Below are 13492 nucleotides of genomic sequence, written 5' to 3'. Positions count from 1 at the left end.
ATTCCTATCTATCAGAAGTAGCCTCTCCGTCTTTTCTAGGTTGACTAATTGCTTGGCACTTTAAAATACTTAATTCAAATCACTCCTTATTTGCATATGTTTCTGTGATTTGCTTTTCACAAGCCCTTCCTCTGAGATATTGATTAGTTCACATCTCTTAGGGCAGAGGGTCTCAACCTTTGGGGTAGGGTGACCCACAAGTACAAACTTGATTGGTTTGGTGACCCATTTAAAAAACAAACAGAGCGTGCACAAATCAATACAACTGCAAAGACTGGGACCCATTTTCACAAGCTTTGCGACCCACAGCTTGGGAAATTCATTGGGAAATGCTGTCTTAAGAAAATTGTAACCTTTTTGCCTAAAAAGGAGCCCTGTGGTGCACAGTGGTAAGCTGCAGTACTGCAGTCAAAGCTCTGCAGAGACGTTTCCCCATAGTCTCCCCCGCTGACTGCTTCGGGGCTTCCTTTTGATTATGCATGCCTTTTCTGAATGTTAGAGGTCGCCTTGCTCTCCCCGCACATTTTGCATGCATTTTCCAGATTCTGGCTAAAACAGCATCCAGAAAACATGGGCAAAACAAGTGGGGAGAGAGAGCCGACCTCTGACTTTCGGAAAAGGCATGCATAATCAAAAGGAAGCCCCGTGGGGAAACGTCCCTGCATAAAAGGCCATTGACTCAGCCTTCCATCCTTCCGAGGTCGGTATAATGGGGAAGGCACTGGCAAACCACCCCATAAACATAGTCTGCCTAGTAAACATCGAGATGTGATGTCGCCCCATGGGTCAGTAATGACCTGGTGCTTGTACAGGGGACTACCTTTACCTTTTTAACCCTTTTGCCTATTTTGAAGGTCAGATTGCAAGTACAACTATTACCCAGGAAAGCCAGTTTCAAATTTGTGGGGGCATTTGCCAGTTACTGCAATGGGAAACATTTCTTGCTCCTGCTGTGGTGGCCTCCTGCGTCCTGGATCTTATCTTTGGAGAACAGACCAAGTGTGAACCTTGTCGTTTTTCATACTGTCTTGGGATAGATAAAGGTTGATTTTTCCCCCCAACCAAATGTTGAAATATTTTCTTTCATGTTTTGAATATCATGTGATTCTGATCTCCTAACAATAAACTTTTTTTACTACATTCCTGAGAAAGTATCGAAACCTTTACTCCATGGATTGCACAAGAAAGCATAGAGCAGGGGTCCCCAACCTTTTTGAGCCTGCGGGCACAACTGGAATTCTGACACGGCGCGGGGGGCGCAACAACCAAATGGCTGCCACAAAATGGCGGAGCCAGCCACAAGATGATTGCCACAGCTTAACTTCGGTAACACCGATCCTTGTGCTACAGCGGCAGCTTGTGCTACAGCGGCAGCTGCTGTCAAATCAAAGATCTAAAATATCTGCAAAGCCAATAAAATCTCCAGTAGTCAAGCAGAAGCTTTGCAGAAGTTCCAACTGCCCTGCCCCCACTTTCTAAAAACACTTGGTGGACACCAGAAAAGGTGTTGGTGGGCACCATGGCACCCATAGGCACGACATTGGGGACCCCTGGCATAGTGGCATCCTACTCATGAAAGGTGCATTGTGGGGGTGGGAATCGTGTTTCATGTCACTGTTCTTTTTGTAGGTCCTCTTCCGGCTTTCTCATTAAAACAGCGACGGTCAGAAGACAGGTTGCTGGCCAGGTTCTGAAGGATCACCAAGCGATGGTTGGATTGGGCCAGAGAATGCTTAGGGTTGCCGGGTCCCTCTTCGCTACTGGCGGGAGGTTTTTGGGGCAGAGCCTGAGGAGGGCGAGGTTTGGGGAGGGGCTTCAATGCCATAGAGTCCAATTGTTAAAGCAGCCATTTTCTCCAGGGGAACTGATCTCTGTCGGCTGGAGATCAGTTGTAATAGCAGGAGCTCTCCAGCTTGTACCTGGAGGTTAGCAACCTTATCTCCAGGGGAAGTCACCACTTTAGTCTGAGGTTGTAATTCTGGGAGCTCTCCAGGCCCCACCTGGAGGTTGGAAAGATATGCAGCAACTAGAAGCCAACACTATATATGAAAATGCGTGTATTACACAAATGCAATGTGGTAGACAATCAAAAGATGGACTCATACATAAGGCAAAACATGAAGACATATAAAGCCCAATAATTCAAAATATTTCTACTCAAAGTATACCCTCTCAGTGTATGTATCAAAAAGGTCTCATTCCTTAAGACAAATAAGAAATTAAAGTCCAAGCACTCGGTCTTCGAAGGTAAAGTGCCCAATTGTGTAAAGTTACTATTCCTTATATCTTCAATGAGAAATCCCAGGTATCAAAACTAGAATTAGACTCCAATTGTCCTGTGAGCAAAGTAAGCCCTGGGACCAAGTCACGTGAGCCGAACTTTGGATACGAGCAGCCCTCCGACAGAGCGGCTACAGGGATCCGGATGTCTACCACATTGTATTTGTTTAATACACATATTTTCATATATAGTGTTGGCTTCTAGTCGCTGCACATCTTTCCAAACACACGTCGCAGGAACTTAATTGTTTTGACCCACCTGGAGGTTGGCAACCCTACCTGGTGTCATCATGCTGGCGCAGAGTTTTTAATTTCTTGACGTTAATTCGTTTCGGTGAAACGTAACCATCTTCCGTCATTCGAAACAAGTTTGTGGGGTTTTTTTGTTCGTTTTAATTTCGCCATGGTACGAATGAATCAATCTGGCGAGATCAGGCTAGCCTGGGCCATCGCCAAAAGTCGGCTGCGACTTGACGGCACTTTACACACACACACACGTGAATCAATACAGACAGCTGTGGGGGAGGGAGAGAAATGAACCAGTTGTGCAATTACAAGTTTTAAAAGGTGACTTAATGGAGGCGGGAGGGGAAATACTGCAGATGCTGCTTTGCGGGGCTGCAGGCCACCCGTCTCTCGCTGCGGCAGGAGTGGTAAAACACATGATTTCCTCTCAGAGGCTCCCAGTGCTCAATTCCTTTTAAGGCAACCGGCTTAAGTTTCACTTTCACATTTGGGCAGCACTCACGGTGCGGGCTGGTTGTCCCGTGGAGGGCTGCAGCCTGCCTAGCCATGGGTTAGCCGTCGGGAGGAACGGTGGGCTCTCGCCGCCCCCAGAGGGGTGTGGGGCTTCTTCCATCACCCTAGGCAGGTAAGGCAAGGAAAAGGAGAAAGAAGCGCCGTTGCCAAGCTGGCCACTAGAGGGCTCGCTTGTCTGCTTTCGCCTTGGAAGAGCTGAGCGCTGTCCGGGCGCAAACGCCTGGTCGCTTGAGCCTCCTGTATCCCCTGTTTCAGCCAGGATTCAGCCAGGATCGGACGCATGCGTTTCGCCGAACGTGAGTTCGATCCTGGCTGAATCCTGGCTGAAACAGTTTAAGCTGTAAAGGGAAAAAACAGGTGGAATATATTGCTGAATGGGTTATAATAAGCAAATATTAATTTTATTGTAAACATTTTTTTTTCTGATTCGTGTTTTATAGAAAGATATATTGCTATATTTTATCTTGTTAATCCTTTTGTCTATCTGCTTTGCTGGTCGATGACCATAATAAATTGACAGGGTTTAGGGGGCTAAATTTGAGTGAGCTCTGACGGAGCCCATCCTGCCTCGGAAACAGGTGTGTTAATCTGGTGGAATATTTCTCCATTGGAAAAATATTTTACATAGAAATTTAATTGGGGTGTGTGTCTGGGTAGCCTGCTTCCTGATATATTATGTGTCTTCATGCAAGGGTTTGTTTGTTTTTATTGGCGTGGAGAATTGGCGTGGAGAATTGGCCATGTAAGTGCTCCCCCATCTACAATCTTTCATTGAAAGCGGTGCAAACATTTGCCTGTGGCCCCAGTTGCATTTTTTTTCTGAACAGAAACCTCCTGAAGAGGTTTCTTTTCAGTCACTGCTACTATATGGAAATAAGTCCCCCCCCCAGTCCCGAATGTCAGCCACAGATATCTGAGTTCTACCTTTCCCCCTTACCACCCCTACCCCCATATTGAGCTGCAGGTTTCGTTGTGTAATTCAGCATATTCTGCATAAATGTTATGGATCGATTTAGCTGAAGAATTGTAATCAACATACAGTCTGCTGGCCAGTGCCTAGAAATCCTGCCTCCGTTTGTGTAATGTAAATGTTTGTTTAATGCTGGGGCATCACTCCCACTTGAAAGCCTTCATCCCCCAAATGCCAATGTGTGAGAGTTGTAGGGTTGCCTACTGGCTGGAGAACGACTCCTTAATGGAGGCTTGCCGGGCTGTTATTTCCCAGGTGATGGTATTTATCTCCGTGTCCTAACCCACAGGTTACAGTAGGAATGGCTAAGTTTTGTGCAGCGGCCTGTAGAATCCGCCAGACGCTGCTGAGAACACCGGTGTGTCAATCATTTTAGTGGGTAGTTTATATAGTTTGCAAAGAGTCCAAACAACTTTTTTTTTTTTACTATTTGTATTAACCTGTGGGTAGAGCGTAACACTAAGGGTTTTAACGGTAAACTGTGAAGAGCTGTTTTAAAGAAAGATTGATTGATTGATCTCCATGTCCTGAACAGCTTCCATTTTCCTTTCCCTTACATTAAGCCTCTGTGAAAAGGACAGGACATTTTTCTCTGGGCCTCTTAGCGACCCTAGTTGGGCAGTGATCATTTCTTGGTTCTTCACATGCTCAAAGGCTGGGCCTTTTGTTATTGCTCCATAGGTCTCTGAGCAGAGTGCTATTGTTGAAGTCAGGACTTAGGGCACTACCTATTTCCAACTAGACAAAGATCCATCCAACGACTGAAAATACTTTCATTTAGGAACAATGAGATAACTTATAAAGTCACCAAATATGCAAGGTTATGTATTAAGCATAGAGGTACTTGGTCTAATTCTGATAAGGGAAGTGGAATATATTGCTGAATGGGTTATAATAAGCAGATATTAATTTTATTGCAAACATTTTTTTCTGATTAGTGTTTTATAGATAGATGTGTGTGTGTGTAGTGCCATCAAGTCGCAGCCGACTTATGGCAACCCCTTTTGGGGTTTTCATGGCAAGAGACTAACAGAGGTGGTTTGCCAGTGCCTTCCTCTGCACAGCAACCCTGGTCTTCCTTGGTGGTCTCCCATCCAAATACTAACCAAGGCTGACCCTGCTTAGCTTCTGAGATCTGACGAGATCAGGCTAGCCTGGGCCATCCAGGTCAGGGCTATAGAAAGATATATTGCTATATTTTATCTTGTTAATCCTTTTGTCTATCTGCTTTGCTGGTCAATGACCATAATAAATTGACAGGGTTTAGGGGGCTAAATTGGAGTGAGCTCTGATGGAGCCCATCCTGCCTCGGAAACAGGTGTGTTAATTTGGTGGAATATTTCTCCATTGGAAAAATATTTTACATAGAAATTTAATCGGGGTGTGTGTCTGGGTAGCCTGCTTCCTGATATATTATGTGTCTTCATGCAAGGGTTTGTTTGTTTTTATTGGTATGGAGAAGCTTTCGGACATGTAAGTGCTCCCCCATCTACAATCTTTCATTGAAAGTGGTGCAAACATTTGCCTGTTGTCCCAGTTGCATTTTTTTCTGAACAGAAACCTCCTGAAGAGGTTTCTTTTCAGTCACTGCTACTATATGGAAATAAGTCCCCCCCACCAGTCCCGAATGTCGGCCACAGATATCTGAGTTCTACCTATCCCCCTTACCCCCCCCCCATATTGAGCTGCAGGTTTCGTTGTGTAATTCAGCATATTCTGCATAAATGTTATGGATCGATTTAGTTGAAGAATTGTAATCAACATACAGTCTGCTGGCCAGTTGATCAAGCATTGAAACTGAAGCAAATTTACAGATAGCAAGATCTCCAAGTTGGGGTGGGGGCACCAAAATGAAAGTGACAGTTTTATTTAATAATGAAGCCTCTTTAATGGACGAAACCGGCATGCTTCTAGGAGAGACCAGACTTAATATTGCATTTATTGAGGAATCCTGCTTGTTACGCTGACTTGGTGGTGTTGGAAAGTACAGTCAAGTGGTAGCCAATCTATGGCTACCTGGTAGAGTTTTCAAGGGAAGGGACTAACAGAGGTGGTTTGGCCATTGCCTTCCTCTGCATAACGACCCTGAACTTCCTTGGTGGTCTCTCATCCAAGCTCCAATTTTCTGGCACAAGACGTCTGGCACAACAGCCAGCCTGGTGTAGTGGTTAAGAGTGATGGTTTGGAGCAGTGGACTGTAATCTGGAGAACTGGGTTGGTTTCCACACTCCTACATATGAAGCCAGCTGGGTGACCTTGGGCTAGTCACAGCTTTCTTACAGCTCTTTCATCCCCACTTACCTCACAGGGTGTCTGTTGTCGGGAAGGGAAGGTTATTGTAAGCCGGTTTTAATTCTTCCTTAAGCGGTAGAGAAAGTCAGTAGATAAAAACCAACTCTTCTTCTATCACATCAGCCAAAGTAGCAAAAGGTGTGCATTTGGTAGAAAATGATTATCCCAAAACAGGGCAGCAGTACACTGTCCACAGTTCTACAAAAATCTCTACATGGACTGGAATCAGGATATTTGAAGGATTGTCAGCTCCCACATGAGTATGCCTCAATCCAGGGATCGTACTCTGAGAGGCCATTTCACCTTTTCTCACCTCCTGCTTTCAGAGATGAAGCAGGTGGCTATGAGGGAAAGGGCCTTTCCTTGCTTATGAACTTCCCCTCCTCTGGTACTCCATCTGGCACCTCCTTTTGTAATCTTCCAGTGCCCAAACTTTTAAATTCACCCATGCCTTTGGGACAAAGAGTTAATTCTGCCACTTCTTGGCCTTCTTAAATCTCTTTATGCTCTTGGGTGTTGTTGTTTTTTAGACTTGTGAAGTGGCTGCTTGTGGGTGAGTTGGATGGTTTTCATTGAAAAGGAGTCTGTGTTGTGGTTTTATTCATGTAGGGGGAAAACCCAACTTCCCAGGGCAGATAACCTGTGTGGAAATAGCCCACATCTCTGCTGGAAGGTTTTAAGGGAAGGGATGTCATTGTTTAGTATACTCATGGCTGTAGTCGTAGAGTAGATGATGCGACCCAACTAGATGATGCGACCCAACTGGAATGTATTTAAAATTTGCTAGATTTGGAAGGTGTGCAGTAAAATGGCCAATTTCCATGGGGCAAAGTTTTCTTCGGAGTCTGACGAGCATGTTCGACAGTTTTGCCCTTGTAGCTGGGGAATTCCGGCCACTTTTACTTTCGTTTTAAGAACTTTGCACCCAGACCAGTTGCACAAAGAGACAGAGAAGACTGAGCCAGGGTAAAGTGTTAGCAGTCACCAACATACACAGAAATCGAAGAGGCTTCGGTGTGAATCGACAAACAGATGTCCTTATTTAATTTGTTCTTTTTAAAGTATTATCTTTTGATGCCTACACATTTGTGGTCGGTAAGTGAAAAATCCTTCAAGGTGGGAGCTATTAAAACACCACCGGCTAGATTTTCTCTATGGTTGCCAACTTTTGAGTTGGGAAATTCCCGGAGATTTGGGAGTAGAGCCTGGGAGGGCACAGTTTGGGGAGGAGAGAGACCTCAGCAGGGTACAATGCCACGGAGTCCACCCTCCAAAGCAGCCATTTTTTCCAGGGGAACTGGTCTCGGTCATCTGGAATTGTAATTCCCAGAGACCTCCAGGCCCCACCTGGAGGTTGGCAACCCTAATTTTCACAGAGGGCTTTTGCTAATTTGCCTCCCAGAGCAGTGTGAATACTCTGATGTGGAAACTTCAATTTCTTATTCAGAAGCCATTCCGCAAAGACAGATTCGCAGTATTGTGTATGCCATGGTTCTGGGCAGTTCACTGCCCAGATATACTTCTGGGTAAAAATGGTTAGGACCAGGCTAATCCATGAAATATCTTACGTAGTGTTGATTGATTCCCCTTTTAACTACATGATAGGAGCAAAAAGATGCAGAATGGTGAAAAGAAAGGGAAGATTGGAAGCAAAAATACCTGCTTTTGTGGGTGAGCTGAGCTGACCTTTGTTTGAAAGGAAAGAGATCGTAGGGAATTTCCTAGCCATCTGTGGGAGTTAGCAGAGGCTTGTCAGCTGGCTGAATAATCTTGGGGTTTGCTTTTAGCAAGTGATGTTTTTAAGGGATGTTTATTGAGTAACTGACAATCTGCTCATTTCTTTCTGTTCAATAGTGCATGTTTCATATATACAGCTGTATCCTTATTTTCACCTGTGCAATATTGGAAGGTGTACGATGCCAATGTTGATAAGTGTTTAGTGGCACCATTAATAAAAGGGTTTCTTATTTTCTGGTCCCTGTGCTTGTAAAAATGTAAAACAAGATTCCAAGTCCCCCAACACATTGAGAATAAGAACTACACACACTGGGAATTCAGAGCATGATGTATATGATTCTCTTGCAACTGAGTACTCTTTGAAGGACTGGATTGAGAAGACTTCCTTGAGGGGGCAATGGAAGAGAAGCAAAGGATGTGTTAAAGGAAGCCTTTAAAATGCTTTTAGGCCCATAGAAAGGACGGCACATCTGGAATTTGGTAGATGTGCTCAGATGTAACCCCACAGGATTCCCTAATGATCAGTAAGGGAATTCCTTATCTCTCCCATTTCCCAAATTACCAGTAACCATGGTTAGTATCACTGGTGTACTAATTTTAACGTTAACCATGGTTAGCAGCAAACCGCAGTTTGCAAACCTGGTTCTATAACTGTGAGTTTCATTTTGCAGTTAACCATGTTTAGTGGTGGCGATGGGCTACGTTCAGGTTGGTTGATCATGAGAGGGAGAGGGAGAGAGGGGGGAAGGAGAGGTGATTGTGATTGTCTTTGGTGAGATAATCTGCTCCTCTTCAGCAGCTGCATAAAGCTGAGCCGTTAAAACTATGATAGCCTATAATTGCGCAGGAAACACTTAAGAGTTGTTGCAGACACACATTATGTTAATTACCATCTAGGCAACACACAGCAAGTGAAACGGACAAATAAATGTTAGGAAAGTGTTAAGTCCAACAACCTAGAGGCTTTCCACCTCCAAATGGGTTTTGGTAGGCCAAGTATGCATGTAAACAAAGCTAAGCACAATGGGTGACTTTGAGCAATACAATTCAAAATAATGCACTTCCAGCGATGGCCAAAATGCGATATAGTGGTTATAGAGTGTCAGATGAGGATCTGGGAGACCCAGGTTTGAATCCCCACTGCCAGGGCAGCTTACTGGATGAAATTGGGCCAGTCACACACACGCACACACACACGCACATGCACACCCTAACCTGTCTCTGGTTAAAATAGAGGATAAAATGGAGGACAGGAGAATGATGTAAGCCACTTGGGTCTCCACTGGGGAGAAAGGCAGGGTATAAAATAAGTAAATAAATGTGTGCCCCAAATTGTGCCTTCAGAGGTTGTAAAATGTACTTCTAAAGCCACTCTGAGATGTCTGCATTTGGACAAATATCCCAACTGTTCCTCTAAATGGCCGTGGATCCCAAATGAGCCCAAGCATTTTTTCCACCACATGATGCGACTGGCACCTCCCAGAATCCCTTGCAGTGTCATATGGGATGCTGGAGCACCTCTTTCATGCAGTATGCTGCTTCAGTGGTATATTATGTATTTGATCCAGTCTGCTTGGGAACTGTAGAGTGTATGTATGTATAGAGAGAAGGAGAAAGTATATTTTCTTGGTCACCATATGATGTTCCTGTTATGGTAGGAAGAGGAGGGATGATGAAGAAGAAGAACTGGTTTTTATATGCTGACTTTCTGTACCAAGACTCAAACCGGCTTACAATCACCTTCCCTGCCCCTCCCCACAACAGACACCCTGTGAGTTGGGTGGGGCTGAGAGAGTGTGACTAGCCCGAGGTCACCCAGCTGGCTTCATGTGGAGGAGTGGGGAAACTAACCTGGTTCACCTGATTAGAATCTGCCGCTCATGTGGAGAAGTGGGGAATCAAACCCGTTCTCCCGCTCAGAGTCAACCACTCCAAACCACTGCTCTTAACCACTACGCCACGCTGACTGGGATAGTGTCTTTCTTTGCTGGGAAACTCCCTTAGAGCAAGGGTTCTTCGAAAGACATCCTGGTAACCAGCTGACACCACTTAATACATGCTGAGAACATCTAGACTGATCTGCTGTGAAGGCAGTCTTCAAGTGCAGTACTAGAGTAATAACAAAGTGACAGGGTAGAAGCCCTAAAAATGCCTTATAACCAGGTATGTAGCTCCTGTGCAGGAGTGGGGGAGAGACTGAGAGAAATATTGCTGAGAAATAAATTGTACTAAGTGAATAAAAATGTCTTTATTAAAAGATTTATTATAAAAGAGAGAAAGAGAGAGAAAAGGGTGGTTGGATTCAAAAAAGTGGTGGGAAAAGGGCAAAAACAACATACCGGGAAAGGCTCAGAGCTCACGGCATAGAAATGTTCAAATGAAAGGCAATACAGTTGAACTAGCTAATCTAAATACACATTACCTAGGCTGTAGGAGGTTCCTCAGAGCACGTGCAGAGTTCCTTACAGTGACAAGGAGTTGGAGGAGTCCTTAACCCCTACCCAACTTCCTGCAGACTGCAGTTTCTGCTGAAAACGGAAGACAAGAGAAAGTCCCAAAGGCATATTTGTGGTCAAGAGAGCCTCCAAGAAAGACAAGCTTCTTTAGCAAATGACACACAAAGCCCCATCTCTGATGTCAGAGTAGGGTTGCCAGATCCCTCTTTGCCACCAGCGAGAGGTTTTTGGGGCAGAGCCTGAGGAGGGCGAGCTTTGGGGAGGGGAGGGACTTCAGTGCTATAGAGTCCAATTGCCAAAGTGGCCATTTTCTCCAGGGAAACTGATCTCTATTGGCTGGAGATCAGTTGAAATAGCAGAAGATTTCCAGCTAGTACCTGGAGGTTGGCAACCTTATGTTAGAGGCTACTATTACCAATAAAAGACTTACAAAATATATTCCATCAAGCACCTGGTAATGGCTCTGAACTTCCATGACAAATAGTCGGTCTGTTCCAAACCAGATTGTCTTTTGTCCAAAAGGGATTAACTCTGTCAGGATGGTCCATTGTGGAATGTAACTGAATGGGTCGTTCTAACGTAAACCCCCCCAGGGGTCCAAGGTCCCAGGCACTCTAGATGGCGCTTTTGCCCTAGTATGGTTTTAGGGTTTCTGTCACAGTTCCCATTTGAGCCTGCTTTGTTCTCTCTCAAAAGCTCACATTTTTATGATGCCTGCCCGGCCCTTAGGTACAAAACTGGCCCATCTTGATTGCCCCAGTTGTGTCTAACAGGAATCAGGCACTTGTTCTGTAAACAACATACCCATCTTGCAAGGTTCAGATCCATTTCTGCATGAAACGGACCCACATGGCAATTGCTTCTTTGAGTCTTAACATTCACTGTTTGGATTTTGAGTGGAAATTTTTGAATTTGTTTGAATTTTGAGTGGTTTTTGAGGAGCCAGAGAGCTCACCTTGAGCATTGCAAGCTGAGTAAAGTAGGGGAGAGGCTGTGGCTCAGTGGTGGAGCATCTGCTTGGCATGCAGAAGGTCCCAGGTTCAATCCCCGGCCTCTCCAGTTAAAGGGATTAGGCGGGTAGCTGATGTGAAAGACCCCTGCCTGAGACCCTGGAGAGCCACTGCCGTCTGAGTAGACAATACTGACTTTGATGGACCAAGGGTCTGATTCGGTATGAGGCAGCTTCATGTGTTCATATATGGAGCCTGTTATTTTCAAAGGTCAGTTGCATTTCTAGGGAGTACTGTGCACACCGATGAAGAGTTCCCGAGTGTTACGGTTACAGCTACTCTCCTTATGCCTGTTCTTAGATTTCTGTTTGGTTCATTGGTTTGATAAGGATGCATCATTCCTTTTTCCCTAGATGAGCGAATTCATCCCCTTCCCTCTGCCATGAAGATTATCACACTGTTAGTGTGATCCTTTGCATTGAAGAAGAAAGATGATCTTTGTGATCAGATGTATGCATGGATCAACCAGCTAATGCTGGAAATTATCGATGTGGGAGGGGTGGTAAACTCACACTTTCACTGACTAAAAGTGTGTGCTGCCCTGATGCATGTGTATTGGAGCCACATCCCCCGAAAAAATTCGGCCCCTGCGTCGGAAGGTAAGACTCAGTCAGATTCTCTGTTCATTTGCGAGTCAGCTAATGCCTTTGGTTTCTATTATGAGAACTTTGCAATCAGCTGACTTTTGTTGGATTGCATCTTTGTAGCCAAAGTTGACTGATTGAAAGGTTCTCATAGTAGAAACCAATGGGGATTTTTTTGCGAAGCTCCTGTGGGGGCATTTTTGGGGGTAGAGGTCCCAAATGTTCAGGGTAGCTTTCAGGGACTCTCCTTGCACAAACCCCAAAGTGAAGATTGGGTCAGGGAATCCAGAGTTATGGGCTCTGGAGAGGTCGCCCCTCCCCTCTCCATTGACAATCATTAGCCGACTTGTGAAGGAACAGAGAATCTGACTGACTCTTATCTTCCAATGCATGTCTGTGGAGGCGGGAGGGGGCGACCTCTTCCAGACCCCATAACTTCGGACCCCCAACCCAATCTTCACCAAACTTGGGGGTTCTTGCAAGGAGAGTCCCTGCAAGCTACCCTGCAAGTTTGGGGGCTCTACCTAAAAAAAGCCCCCCCCCCAGGAGCTTTGCAAAATCACCCAGTTTTTTAAGGGAATGGCAGTTTGGCTTTGGCTTTCCCCCCAGGTTTTGGAATCCGGTAAACCTGAAATTTACTGAAACGGCTTTTTTCCTGTCTTTTTCCGGTTTGGGTTTTACCAAATGCACAGCCCTATGCCTCTCTCTCTTTCGGTGGCTAATTTTTTCTAGGGGTTGGGCTTGGGAGGATAAGAAATAGGGACAATTAGCAGCTTAGGAAAGATCAGCAGAGGCAAGCAACAGGTGGAAAGAGACAGCTCTATCTTCCCTCTTTCCACCTATGCCTGTTTCAGGAGGTTTTTGGCTCCTGGCTTTCACACGGCTACGTTTCATGTCCTGAATGTAACATGAGCTAGATTCAAGTCCAGCAGCACCTTAGAGACCAACAAGATTTTTGGGAATAAGCTTTCATGAGTGAAAAACTCCTTCCATCAGATAGTAACATGCTCATTTTATATTCACAAAGTTCTTTTGGCCAGGCAGGGCCTTTTCAACCATTGTTTACATTTTTGTTCCTTTTCCTCTCTCTTTCTAGGGGCTGCGAACCCACACCTCTGGCTTACCCTTGGAAGTCTAAATGAATCAGCAGCTGAAGAGAGTTAGGGGGGAGGAGGGTTGTTGTCCCAGGATGACATTACGTAGATGAGCACAAATGCATGCCAAATTTCTAAATCTCAGATTAGAGAATCTGATAGAACAGTTGTTCTGAGACTGAGACCTTGTGTTTGCCTTAAGTGTGAACGGGGCAAGCGGACAAATATTCATCCCAGTACTGATCTGCAGAACTTGCAGCAATTGAGCCTCTTCTCTAGTCCCGCACATCCTTTCCAGCCCCCAACCGAA

This window comes from Euleptes europaea, chromosome 17 (assembly GCF_029931775.1).
Source record: "Euleptes europaea isolate rEulEur1 chromosome 17, rEulEur1.hap1, whole genome shotgun sequence".
NCBI classification, from domain to species: Eukaryota; Metazoa; Chordata; class Lepidosauria; order Squamata; family Sphaerodactylidae; genus Euleptes; species Euleptes europaea.
The sequence above is the reverse complement of the archived record's forward strand: the minus strand, read 5'-3'. Positions refer to the sequence as shown.